Source organism: Typopeltis vanoorti, chromosome 25 (assembly GCF_054136105.1).
Source record: "Typopeltis vanoorti isolate ZY-2024b chromosome 25, IOZ_Tvanoo_1.0, whole genome shotgun sequence".
Lineage (NCBI taxonomy): Eukaryota > Metazoa > Arthropoda > Arachnida > Uropygi > Thelyphonidae > Typopeltis > Typopeltis vanoorti.
The window spans coordinates 31,145,980-31,158,572 of NC_143573.1; the positions used below are offsets into that span (position 1 = coordinate 31,145,980).

Here is a 12,593-nt window from a genome sequence, read left to right on the forward strand (position 1 = left end):
TTTTTCTCCTGAAAACTCCAGTTTTTCATCCCGCATACAAGCAAACCAGCCATCAGAACACACACAATTTACAGACAAAAAAATACTTTGTTGGTAGTTGTATGTAGTAAGAGAATTAAGTACCTAGGCTGGCCATAAATACTATTACAACATTAACAGCATATAAACCTTTAATCTATCAGTAAATCATTTACAGCTTTCAACACATGCAAACCACATATATAATGTGCATATAGCAGCACTCAGTGTTTGAAATGTCTCCCTTTTGCTATCACACATGTCCAACATCTGTTAGGCCACATATCAATGATGGCAGCACGCACAGCATCCAACAAATGCCACTGCTCGCTCCAAATCCACCTTCAGGCTGATGTGTCATTTCTTGCAGGCTGCTCTCTCTCAGGTTCTGACCACAATTTGAAGTACCACGGATTGGGACTTTCAGATCACCAATCAGATGGTGATATGTGGTCATGCACATTCGCCTCCAACCACTGTTGTGTGGTCCTTGCCTTGTGTGCAAGGACTGAGTCCTGTTGAAAGGTCCATTGCCTATGATTAAACAAGGTGCTGTTTAGGAGCCATACCATAGGTTGCAGCATGGGGATCATGATACACTTTGCCCCCTCTCCTTCTCACAGAAATGCAACTTGGATACCCCCCCCCCCCACCAAATCATCACTGATGCAGGATGATGACCTCTCTGAATCCTGGGTGTTATGGCACATGTTATATGACCATCTGGAGCATATACCCGATCATTTTGGCAGTTAAACGACTCTTCAATGGTCAAATGTTCTCATTTGTCAAGAGGATATCTGTGTCTGTTGATTACATAGCATTGGAGAAGTGACTTTGATTTTATGACCCTCTGCTGCATAAGTTCTAATGTTAGAAAGTGTCCAGTAGAATGATGATAGGCTATCATCCCCAGGTCATCAGTTATTGCACATGATATCAGTCTCTGTGAAATGTTCATCTCTCGCAGCATCACTTTCTGCATTCTCACAGGATTACGGCAGATGTGTCTTCACACCCCTCACAAGCTGTTGTGTCCTAATGCAGCATGGTTGACCTGTTCTTTGGTGGTCAGATACATCTTCTGAATCATTATAACAGTTAATAGTCCAATACACAAATATCCTAGTGATCCTGAGTGATTTTAGTGTGTTGAAAATAACAGATGGCTGCATTCCAACTTGTGAAGTGCTATTACAGCTACACTATTTTCATAATCTCTCCACTGCATGTTAATCTGTACATCTCGACCTCTCTCTCTACTGATAAACACAAATGTTGGCTGTGCACAGTACCACTAATGGAGCTGGGTTTGTGTAATTCTGTGGACAGCACAGTGGTGTGCATAAGTTGTAACAGTATTTATTTTTAGTGTGTTGAAAATCACAAATGGCTGCATTCCAACTTGTGAAGTGCTATTACAGCTACATTATTTTCACAATCTCTCCACTGCATGTTAATCTGTACATCTAGACCTCTCTCTCTCTACTGATAAACACAAATGTTGGCTGTGCACAGTACCACTAATGGAGCTGGGTTTGTGTAATTCTGTGGACAGCACAGTGGTGTGCATAAGTTGTAACAGTATTTATGGCAAGCCTAGGTAATAGGGAAGATGGTGAAATGTGTGGTGGAGTGGAATAGAGTGCTCTCCCATGATGAGTTCTTGGATGCCTTGGAGATGTCACATAATAATAGTTGTATATTTGAGTCTATAGTTCACCTCTAAAATATAGTATACTTTGATTCTTTTTAAAAATTTCTTGCACACCTTTTAATGATATCAGTTTTATTCTCTCAAAATTAAATGCGATTCCTTCCTTCCTGTTTCCAATATCCTGTATACTCTTGTTTCCTAAACCAGCATCAAGATATCACTATCAACAATAACATTTTTCTAATTTTTTTTCTCTTCTCTCCATCTAAATTTATGTATGTCTTTATGTTAAAACATAGTTTTGGCAATGACTAGTCATATCGAATCATTCCGGTTTTGTGACCACATTTTTAAAAAAACAAACCTGACAAGTTTCGTTAGTCATCAGACTGACATCTTCAGGGGTAAAGATTACTAGCAGTTTAAAGCACAAACTATAAGAAATTACAAAAAAACAAGTTCATTTATTGGTATTATGAACATCAAAAAAGTTCATTAAAAAACCGAATATCAGATCTATACAACCGTTAATACGTGTTAGCTGGAAACAATGCTATTTGATGTTGCATTCTGTGATTCACTTTCACTCTGTCTGAGGTCTGAACTGGGTAAATTTTTAATAAACGCTGACCAAACTTGATTTAAAATCAAGCCTTGATTTTTGTTGCATTGCAAAGGCATTATAATCATATTTGATGCCTCTTTGAATTTTTCTTGTGAAACAGTTTTTATCAATGTAGGACATGTTTGTTCTGTCCCAGAGTACATCATGACCAGTAGAAGCTGTGTCAAATGCCAAGCCAGACTTATTTTCTCGCTTTTTTTGTACGTCCTTTTGATGTTCGCTCATGCTGATTCTCCCGATCTCCCCGTCTGGCCTACATAGCAGATGCCACAAGAACAGTGAATATTATAAACTCCTGGTTTTTTCATTGTTTTTTTTTTTATTTCATTTTTTTAAATAAAAATGTAGTCACAAAACCGGAATGATTCGATTGAACGTCTTAACCACAGAAACCTCCGCATCATTAATGACTAGTCATGTCCCAAATAGAATTCTGTTAGTTCTTATCATTGTTAGCTTTGTACTTTTCTCCAAATTTTCACAAAAAATTTTTCAGGTATTCATTTTCTACTCTGTTGTTTTCCGATCTCCGAGGACCAACTTTTTTCATTGTCAGCTGTGTTTTGTAATAAAGAGGTAAGGGAATTTTAAGTAGACTTAAAATTCCCTTTCTCTTTATTATTAGAACCTTCTGGGGTTCATAGACACAAATAAGTGTCATTGGCTAGTTTGTAAAAATAGTCATCATTTATAATTATAAATTATTATTATTATTAGACATCACCAGCGAGTCCAAAGACTCATCAAGGGAGGGCACCTGCTATACAGCTCCATCTCTGCCACCCAATCCACCAACTGACTGCAACTACACCAATGCTATCTATCGCTATCTACTTGTGGTTAGCAAGGGTGTTAGAACTAGGTTTTTTACTTGGAGAGTGGTGAATGAGTGGAATAATATGATAGATACTGTGTGGATGTTAAATAGTTGTTCTTGACATGATGTTTAGGGCCTCCCTCGATGAGTCTAAGGACTTCTTGGAGTTGACTGTAATAATAATAATTATTATCCACTCATCCATACAGTCAGGGCTACAAGTATAGCATTAGGAAACTTGTAAGTTAATAGTGCAAAACTCTTGATATTTAGCTAAGAGTAATATAAGTTTATAAGTAATATAAGAAATATTTAGAATTGTTACATGATAAGCTGATATTTAAGTTGCAGCACATGGGTTTGGATGTCAGGTTGGTCAACTGGAGTCAGGATTGGCTGTCCGATAGGTATCAGAGAGCGTTGTGTATGGTGGGCAGTTTCAAGGAGGCAGAAGAATACAAGTGGGGTCCCACAGGGCTCAGTACTGGGACCTATATCAGAATTTCGCAGGCTCCCTTAAATTTTCTTTCATACCAGGTTTTTGTATGGTGTAAAGAGCGGGTACTTTTCCAGTCAATTTGTTGTAAGGTGTTGAGAGCATGATGCTTCACCAAAATGGTTATATTTAATGTGTCTTATGTGTTCTTTCTTACGTATAGGGATTGTACGTCCTGTTTCACCAATGTACGGTAAGTTACAGGTGCAGTGGATGCAATACTCCACCCCATTGGCACATCCTGGAGTTTATTGCATCCACTGCACCTGTAACTTACCGTACATTGGTGAAACAGGACGTACAATCCCTATACGTAAGAAAGAACACATAAGACACATTAAATATAACCATTTTGGTGAAGCAGGCCTCTTAGATCATGCTCTCAACACCTTACACCAAATCGACTGGAAAAATTCTGATAAACCACCCAAATATCAACAATAATGGTGGCATGAAAATTCCAAGAATCTGGATGGCACACATTCAGCCTACTTAATATTTAGTATCCAGCATACTTCAGGACTCTAGGCAACCTTCAGCTAGTATTGGAAACCATTCCATACCAACTGTTGGAATTTATAAGTATAATCATGGTGTTAATATATATAGACTTGTTGTTGCTCCCAATGTAACTTTACAACTAATAGATAATATTAATAATAGGACTCTAGTGATGATGTAGTAAGTTTTTTTTTTTCCCCACCAGGGGTCAGGCCAATAATTGTTGTAACGGGTAGTGCAGCTTGTTTCTCTGTATATAGTATATATGCTCCAGAAGTCGACCTTGATATAAAGGTCGAAACTTCGAATGTGGATTTTGGTTTATATTAAACTAAAGTTTTACTCAAATACGGTAGTTGTCTCCATAATTTTCCAAAATGTATTCAGATCACCATGTAAGCCTAAAAGAAATAATAATTATGTTTTGTAATGCATAGTACATGGATAATTGTTTATAGGTTGTTGAAACAGAATTTTTATATAGTATTTTATTTCGAAGACGTACATGAACGCTGTAAAGCCCTTAATCTATAGTTCGAAGCTAAATTTGAAATGACTAAAATATCTCTTACTGTTAAGAGAAATGTTGAGTTATTCCAGTTTAGGTATAGCTTTTTAATTCTGTCAAAGAAGAATTTATTTTTAAGTTGTACTCATTTTTTTTCCAGTTGTGCTGTTTGCATAGTTTCTGCACACTGTGCAGAACAAAGTTGATACATTACTCTCAGCCAAACATTAAACGAATTATGCATTTATAACCTTATATTTCACTTGTAAATTTTTATAGGAAGTTCAAGTATTAGATTTCAGTAAAATTCCTACCCCTCACTTCCCTACCTGAAGGATACAGAACTTCCAGTTTATTATTATTATGTTACACCAGAGCACTCTGCACTACAGCCAACACTGTCTACTTAACCTGCTATTCACATATTAAACCATTGCCTATCACAAATAATATTTGTCTGTTAACTGTTTGCAGTCTGGCTAATTTGCCCTTATGCAAGATTAAAAAAAAAAGCTTCCAGAAAGAGGAAATCCTGTTCCCTCTGTATGAAATCAGCTAACTTACATTAAAAAAAAGCCCATATAAAGATTCCTCTTGTCCTGACAAGAATCAGAATTAGGTCTTTTTCAATTAAAGGAGACATTATTCTCATTCTTTCAAGTGTGTTATGGAGGAGGTATAATTTCAACATGCTTTGCTACTTTGAACCCCTGCAAATATTCTGACGAAACAAAATTTAGGATAACTCAACAAATTTGTAGGAATAGCAAATTTCAATAAAATCCATCCAGCAAAGTTCCAGAATAACTTATGCATGAATTGACATGATGGTAGCAATGGTTCAGTGTAGTTGGTGAAATAAGTGGTGAAGACAGAGAGTTGTTGACCAGGTGCCATCCTTAATAATAATGGATTTGGCCTGGTTGGCTGAGTGGTTTATGTAATTGCTTTCCGTCCATTAGCCTGAAAGTTTGGATCCTGCCACAGCTATGGATATTTGTAATTCTTTAGATGGAGATAAATTTAATTTTCCAAGAGGGAGAGGAATGGAAGAGACTTCTGGGCAGTTTATTGGAGGCCCTGAAGTGTGTATTGAAAAAGTATCATAAAAAAAAAAAAAATCCTCTTTATCCATGGTATTAATGTAATATAGGTTTACATCCTTTTGTGGGTGGAATGATATAGTCTGGAGTGCATAGGTCAAAAAAATGGTAGGCATTTCATAAATGTGTTGTTTATAAAAGAATCACTACTCAATAAAGCTCTTTTAAATGTATAGTTAGAAATATCATTTCTGCAGTTGTTAAAGATTTTGGTTTTCTCTAGTTTGGGAGACACAAATTTAGTTTATCTTCTGTGAAAAACAAGTAAAATATTGACCATCAAAAATTCAACTCCAAGTGGTTTCATACTGTAATTATATGTAAACAAATTAAGATCCTGCTAGTGCAGTGTCTTTTTATATGAATATGCTGTAGTGCAGTAATTTCATTGTTGAACTAGTTCTGAGTTCATGATAAAGTCCATTTTCAAAAGATTCTACCATTTTCCTCTGATTTAATTATTTTTGGCAATACAGTTTCAAATGGTAATACAATGATCTCTGTAATCTGACCTTCAAATAACCAAATCCACAGTTAGCCAGACCTTGAATGTATTCTTCATATCATCTGTTTCTTGGAACAGCATTATGTAACTATGCTCTTATTATGTAACTATACTCTTAAGTTAGCTAGTTAATTATTTTCCTAATACAAATCAGATAACTGAGTGATACAGTAGTAATAATTTTTTTTAATCAGTGTTTTTGTAGCTCAATTGGAAGAACGACAGTACGTCGTGCCCTTCGATTGGAAAAGGCTTAAGTTTGATTCTTGTCGGGACGAGAAGAATTTTTCAATCGCAGGTGAGTTAGCTGATCTCATACAGAGGTAGCAGGGTTTTTTTTTACCAAAAAAACTGGGTTTTTCATCCTGCATACAGACAAATTGGCTTTCAGAACACATGCAATTTACAGACAAAAAAATACTAGTGGTGGTGCACAGTAGATGATGATCGTAGCAGTGGTTCAGTGTAGTTGGATTAAGTGGTGAAGACAGAGAGTTGTTGAGTAGGTGCCCTCCCTTGATGATTCTTTGGGCTCCTTGGAGGTGTCACGAAATAATAATCATTGGATTATTTTTATAAATTGGCAAAATTATAATTCTTCTGAGGCTTGATCAATTTTAACAGTGATTCTGTATATAAAATTTTGTCAAATCATATTGATTGGATCATTTCAATGACCAATTAGTCAAAATTATTTACACTGCATTCATATGTCAAAAACGGCTCTAGGTTTCAGTTGTGATAATGAATAGTGTCATTATACATGACTACTATTACAAACTTTCTTTTATAAGATTTTTTTGCAATCACTCAGCTATAAAAAGGAAGCTATTAATTGATAGTTAAGTAGTACTTTGTCACATGGTATAATATTCTGTGAATATTTATAGCAATTATGGTTGAAGACATTCTATCAGAATCTTTCATACTCTTGGCTATGCTATGTTAAGTACGTAGCACCTTGATGCTGATTAGTTTCCCAAGACTAATGAACACTCAGTTGTCCCTTCTGGTGTAAATCTGCAGATGTAGCAATTGTAAAATTTTTTATACTACTATTTCATCGGAATTGCTCGTAATGATGAAACTTATCTGTCCAAAATGTTTTAGTGATTGGGAAGGAGTGAGAATAGTAGAACAACAGTACCTTTATGCCCTTCAACGTGTGGACAGATTTTATGCCCTTCAATTGGAAAAGATCATAGTTTGATTCTTGTTATGACAAGCGGAATCTTTATATGGTTTTTTCAATTGAAGGTGAGTTAGCCAATCTCATATGGAGGTAACAGGGATTTTTCTTCCAGAAACTTGGGTTTTTCATCTCACATACAGGCAAATCAGCCAAATGAACAAACACAATTTACAGACAAAATATACTATTGGTGGTGGGCGATAGATGATCTGTTGATAATAGTAATGTTGTGTAGTTGAAGAAAGATGTGAAGGAAGTCGTAAGGAACATGGTGAATTGTAGTGAAGTAGTATGTCCTCCCACAATGAGTTCCTGGACTCTTTGGAGGGGGTCACATAATAATAATAATAAAAAGAAAGCCATCTAGCAAGAAGCATAAAATTCCCATTCATCTGACAATGGGTACCTTTAATCATATCCAAGAAAAAAATAAACGGTGCATTCATTAAATTCCTTATGTGTACCAAATTCTTTTTGGAAGGTCTTTACATTGAGTTTCATTTTTATATGCCATATTTTTAAGAAATTATTTGAACAGTTTCAAAGATTTGCTTGCTTGCAAAGAAGCAAATACATGCTAATATCTTTGAATTGAATACTGCATGTTTTTAATGTTTTTTTTTTTCCTCATTTTATTGTAGGAAAACTGGAAAATCCTGGGGAGGAATAATCATTACAAAAGCTTGAAACAGTAGAAAAAGAAAAGCTCTTAAATATCATGTATTTTTACCCTATTTTCAGGTAGTTGTTCTTAGATTGTCTGGTCTCAATGTGATTTTAATTTAAAAAAAATTAAAATGTCATTTATGTGCTGTAATTCCATTGATTTGCAATGTGAAAAAGACTAATATGTAGTCTTATCCTTGCTTTATAACATTTTACCTAATGCCCAATAAGTGTTGATAAGGTAAATTATAACTCTAGATAATATTTGTATTGCATAATGGAATGAGCAAGGGACACTTACAAGTTCCTCCACAACATTTTGGAATAACTGCTGTATTAGGAGCACAACACCACCACCACCACCAACAACAAAAAAAAAAAAAAAAAAATAGTGAGCAGAGTGTCTTTATTTGACAGCAGTTGCATAGTGTAGAATAATTGCCTGGATGTCATAATATTCAGCTTTTGGTTGGAAAGACATGGATTCAAGTTCCACCTCTAGGACATGAGGTACTTTTATAAGAGTATTTTCATCTAAAGATAGCCCATATGTTAATCTTTCCTCTCACAAAGCAGACATACCAATCACAGGAACAAATATGCAATTAATAAATTTATAGCCAGATCCTAGTTATTTTGACTATAATAACTTGATCTGGCAGACCAAAGAGGACAACTACTGTTAGGAAGTTTCCATGTTTATTATGACTCATTGCGCAAGTTTTACCAAACATATTGACAAAATGTAGTAGGAAATACATGGTGCTGATGTTATTAAATCTTAGAAAAAAATGCAATAAGAAAGTTATTTTCTGTTCTGTGACGTTTCAAGAAAAGATAAAATAAATGAACTGCAAAAATTTTCTAGAGGAATGCTGTGATATGTTTAACTAGTTTCAGCTAAAGGTGTTTTCGTTGTAGAAATTTATATCACTAATGTCAAGGCTGAACAATTATAGATATATGTTTGTACACATATTTTTATTGTTTTTTGAGATGACACACTACAGCAAGGAGTTTACGATACATACAGTGGGAATAAATGGGTGGGCTTTCCGTGATGAGCTGTAATACTATGGAGGTGCTTGAATAATTCAGTTAGCAAGTCCATTAAGGTAAATAATGACTTTCACTTTTTTCGAAGACTGCAGTAGTCAAACTAGTGCTTGACAACTGGTGCTTATTTCAGGACAATTTTTTATTTCTCAAAAAAAAAAAAAAATTTGATATACAATTTGTTTTCTTCTTTCTTGACAAATTCTTTATCGGTATTTTACTCCAGCTTAAGGAAGCAGCTTGTACATGAAGTATTTTCATGACTATCTTTTTGTATAATGAATGCTTCTTAGGAAGCATGTATTGCTTTAATATAGTAGGTTACTTTCCAGACTAGTTTTAAAGTTTTGTAGCACTGAGATCAGTGCTACAAATAGCTCCCAAGTAGCACTGATCTCCTTTCAATCCAAACCTCATTTCATGTTACAACTGCAAGCACGAGCTTTTCATGATCACCAGCCTTGTAATTCCACATATATATTCCACACAACATCAGTGGAAGCTACCAGGAAAAAAAAATCCTCTCTGTGCAATGCATTTCAATCATTCACCACTGTGCAAAAATCCTACTCCTCACCTCTTCCTTATACAGCTTTTAGGGATGACCTCTTGTTATACTTCTTATTAACCCCTTACCAACTTACATGTCTGTCATATCACCCACCACCTCTTGCTATCTACTAAATGACTCTGTAAATTGCATCTTCTCAATTGTTCTTCATACTCAACATTCCAGAGACCAGAAACCACCTTAGTCAATTGCCTCTGGACTCTTTCAATACCTCTTCATCCTTTTGAAAACAAGGTGATCAAATCTGTGCACAGTAATCTGTATGTGGCCTAATCGAAGACTTATGGAACCATAATCTCCTTACTTCTACAAGTCAGTGTTTGCCAGAATTTGCCATGCTATCCTCACAATTTTTGTAATGCGGCTTCTAAATTTTAGGTGTCAATCCTTCATCACACACACACTGATCTCTTATTTCCTCCAACTTGTCCAGTATGTCCCTGTAGTATACTCTGCATCCCATCTTTGTTTTTCAAATTTTAAAACTTTACACGTTGCGATATTAAACTGGTAACCCCACTCTTGTGTCCATTCACTCAGTCTCTTCAAGTCCTGTTTTTTAAAACCACAACATCTGCTTTATATTTCTCATAGTTCTTCCAAATTTTGCATCGTATGCAAACAACTGAATATTCCCATTTAAATGTTCTCCAATATCATTAGCATATAGATTAAAAAGTAATGGCCTTAAAACAGACCCTTCAGTCACAACACTAGTGACTTTCCTGTTCTGGGCTATTGCTCCCACATACACAACTTGCTGATACCTCTCAGAGAGCCAGTCTCCAATCCGGTGCACTCAGCATTCAGTGCACTCCAATCTAGTCAGTATACAAATAATCTCACTGCCATTATTTTGCCAGGTAAGTATATCTGAAAGCAACCTTGATTAATGGTATATTGGAGACATTTCTTTATCCAGAGTTTGTAGACGAGTTTAATTTTCTCAATTTGTATGCATTTGTCTCAAAACAGGGACATCATCACTGTGTTTTCCATGTCGAACACCAGATGGATAGTGTAAAATTATGTAATTTTTAGATTGTGTGTTGCTGTGTGATATTTGTGATTGGAATATGGTGTTTGGTTAAATATTTTAGATAGTATTTTAAATTCTTTGTTTCTTATTTAGTGCTCTGGAACAAAATGGTGGTGAAAGGGTGATTGTGTTGGTTGGCAAAAGACAAAATGAATAGTGTGGATTTTTTGAGAATGGTACAGTGTCATGAGTGTAATGTGTAAGTGAGGGAGATGTCATGGATAATTATGTGGAGAGGTTGAATAAGAGAAAGAAGTGAATGTAGATACTGCATTAAGTGAGATATGCTGATGGACCATGAAGCTTGTTTGAATCAGAATAGGGAACATGGCATCATAAGTGAAAATTCAAAAGACATATTTTGGTGATTACACCACATTTTTTTTATTTATTTTTTTTATTATTATTCAGTTATATAAAACACTGAAATAATAGTTCCCGACAAGTTTCGTAAATCGTAGGATTTACATCTTCAGGGGTAAATAGTATAACTTGAAGTTTAAACAAGAGAATTAATAAATATAAATCATAACCGTCTGGCTATTCATAAAACTCAAATAACAGAATGCAGATATATAACGTTATTGACGTTGAACAATACTGGACAATGTCACGTGTGCTTGTTCTCGTTCATACAGTCCAAACTCAGATTGAGGTAGATTTTTTATTAGAGCTGACCACACTTGATGGAGAATTAAACCTTGATTTTTATTGCATTGGTTGGGTTTTTTAGCATATTAACAGCGTCTTTAAATTTTCTTATATAACAGTTGTTTTCTATGTATGACATTGTCGTTTTTTGCCAGAGTACATCGTGACCAGTGGAAGTGGTATGGAAAGCAAGTTTTTGTTCTCTTTTGTATTGTACGTCTTTTTGGTGTTCAGCCATGCGTATTTCTCCAGATCTTCCTGTCTATCCTACGTAGCAAATCCCGCAAGAGCAATGGATTTTGTAGACTCCTGGTTTTTTAAGAGGATGATGAGGTGGTTTTGGTGGATGTAGGAATCTTGAGATTTTTTCCATAGGAAGGAAGGCTACTTTTATGTTGTGTTTGTTCATTAATTTGGCTAGCTTGTCCGTAACATTTTTGATATAAGGAAGCGAGATTGCGTTTTTGTAATCTTGTTTTATTGTGTTGTTAGCTGGAGGCATTTTAAGGATTCTCTTGATGGTTTTTGTTTCATGTCCATTCTGTTGGAGGATTTGTGTTAAGTATTTTAGTTCTTTATTACACCTTTCTTGTGTGCTGGAGATATTGTATGCTCTGTCTCGAAGAGTTTTATTATTCACAAAAAATTAAGCTTATTTTTTGTGAAGGATGGTGGTGTGAGGTTGCATTTAGAAATCTTCCAGTGTTTGTCAGCTTCCTGTATACTGAGAAGGAGAGTTTACTTTCTTCATTAACTTCTAATAGAATATCCAGAAAAGGAAGTTTTTTATTTTTTTTCTTGTTCTAAAGTGAATTTTATGGTGTTGTGCAAATTGTTGAGATAATTTTTGAAATTGATGAGTTCATCTGTTGTTCCACTGAATATGATGAAAATATCGTCCACATAGCGTAGCCATATTTTTGGTTCTTTTATGGTAATTCTTAAGAGTATTGTTTTCAAATTTTTCCATAAATAGGTTTGCTAATACCGGTGGTAATGATGAACCCATGGCCAGCCCTTCTTTTTGTTCCCAGATTCTATCTTTATAGGTGAAAAAAGTATTGTTTATACAATGTTTAAAAAGATTCAAGATGTCCGGAGGGAAGAGGTCTTCTAGGAGATTCAAAATTTCTTGTCTCCGGACGTTTGTAAACAAGCTGATAATGTCGAGACTTGCTAAGATGTCTG

At 35.1% G+C, this 12,593-nt stretch overlaps 1 protein-coding gene across 2 annotated transcripts in view; it reads left to right on the plus strand.

Moving 5' to 3' along the window:
• LOC150092634 (dyslexia-associated protein KIAA0319-like protein) overlaps nt 1-12,593 on the plus strand; it is a 511,769-nt gene that overhangs the window by 12,765 nt on the left and 486,411 nt on the right. For both annotated transcript variants that reach the window (XM_090414369.1, XM_090414371.1), the window contains exon 2: nt 8,064-8,163. The gene's annotated coding sequence lies outside the window, so the exon portion shown is untranslated. The remainder of the gene's footprint in view (nt 1-8,063; nt 8,164-12,593) is intronic.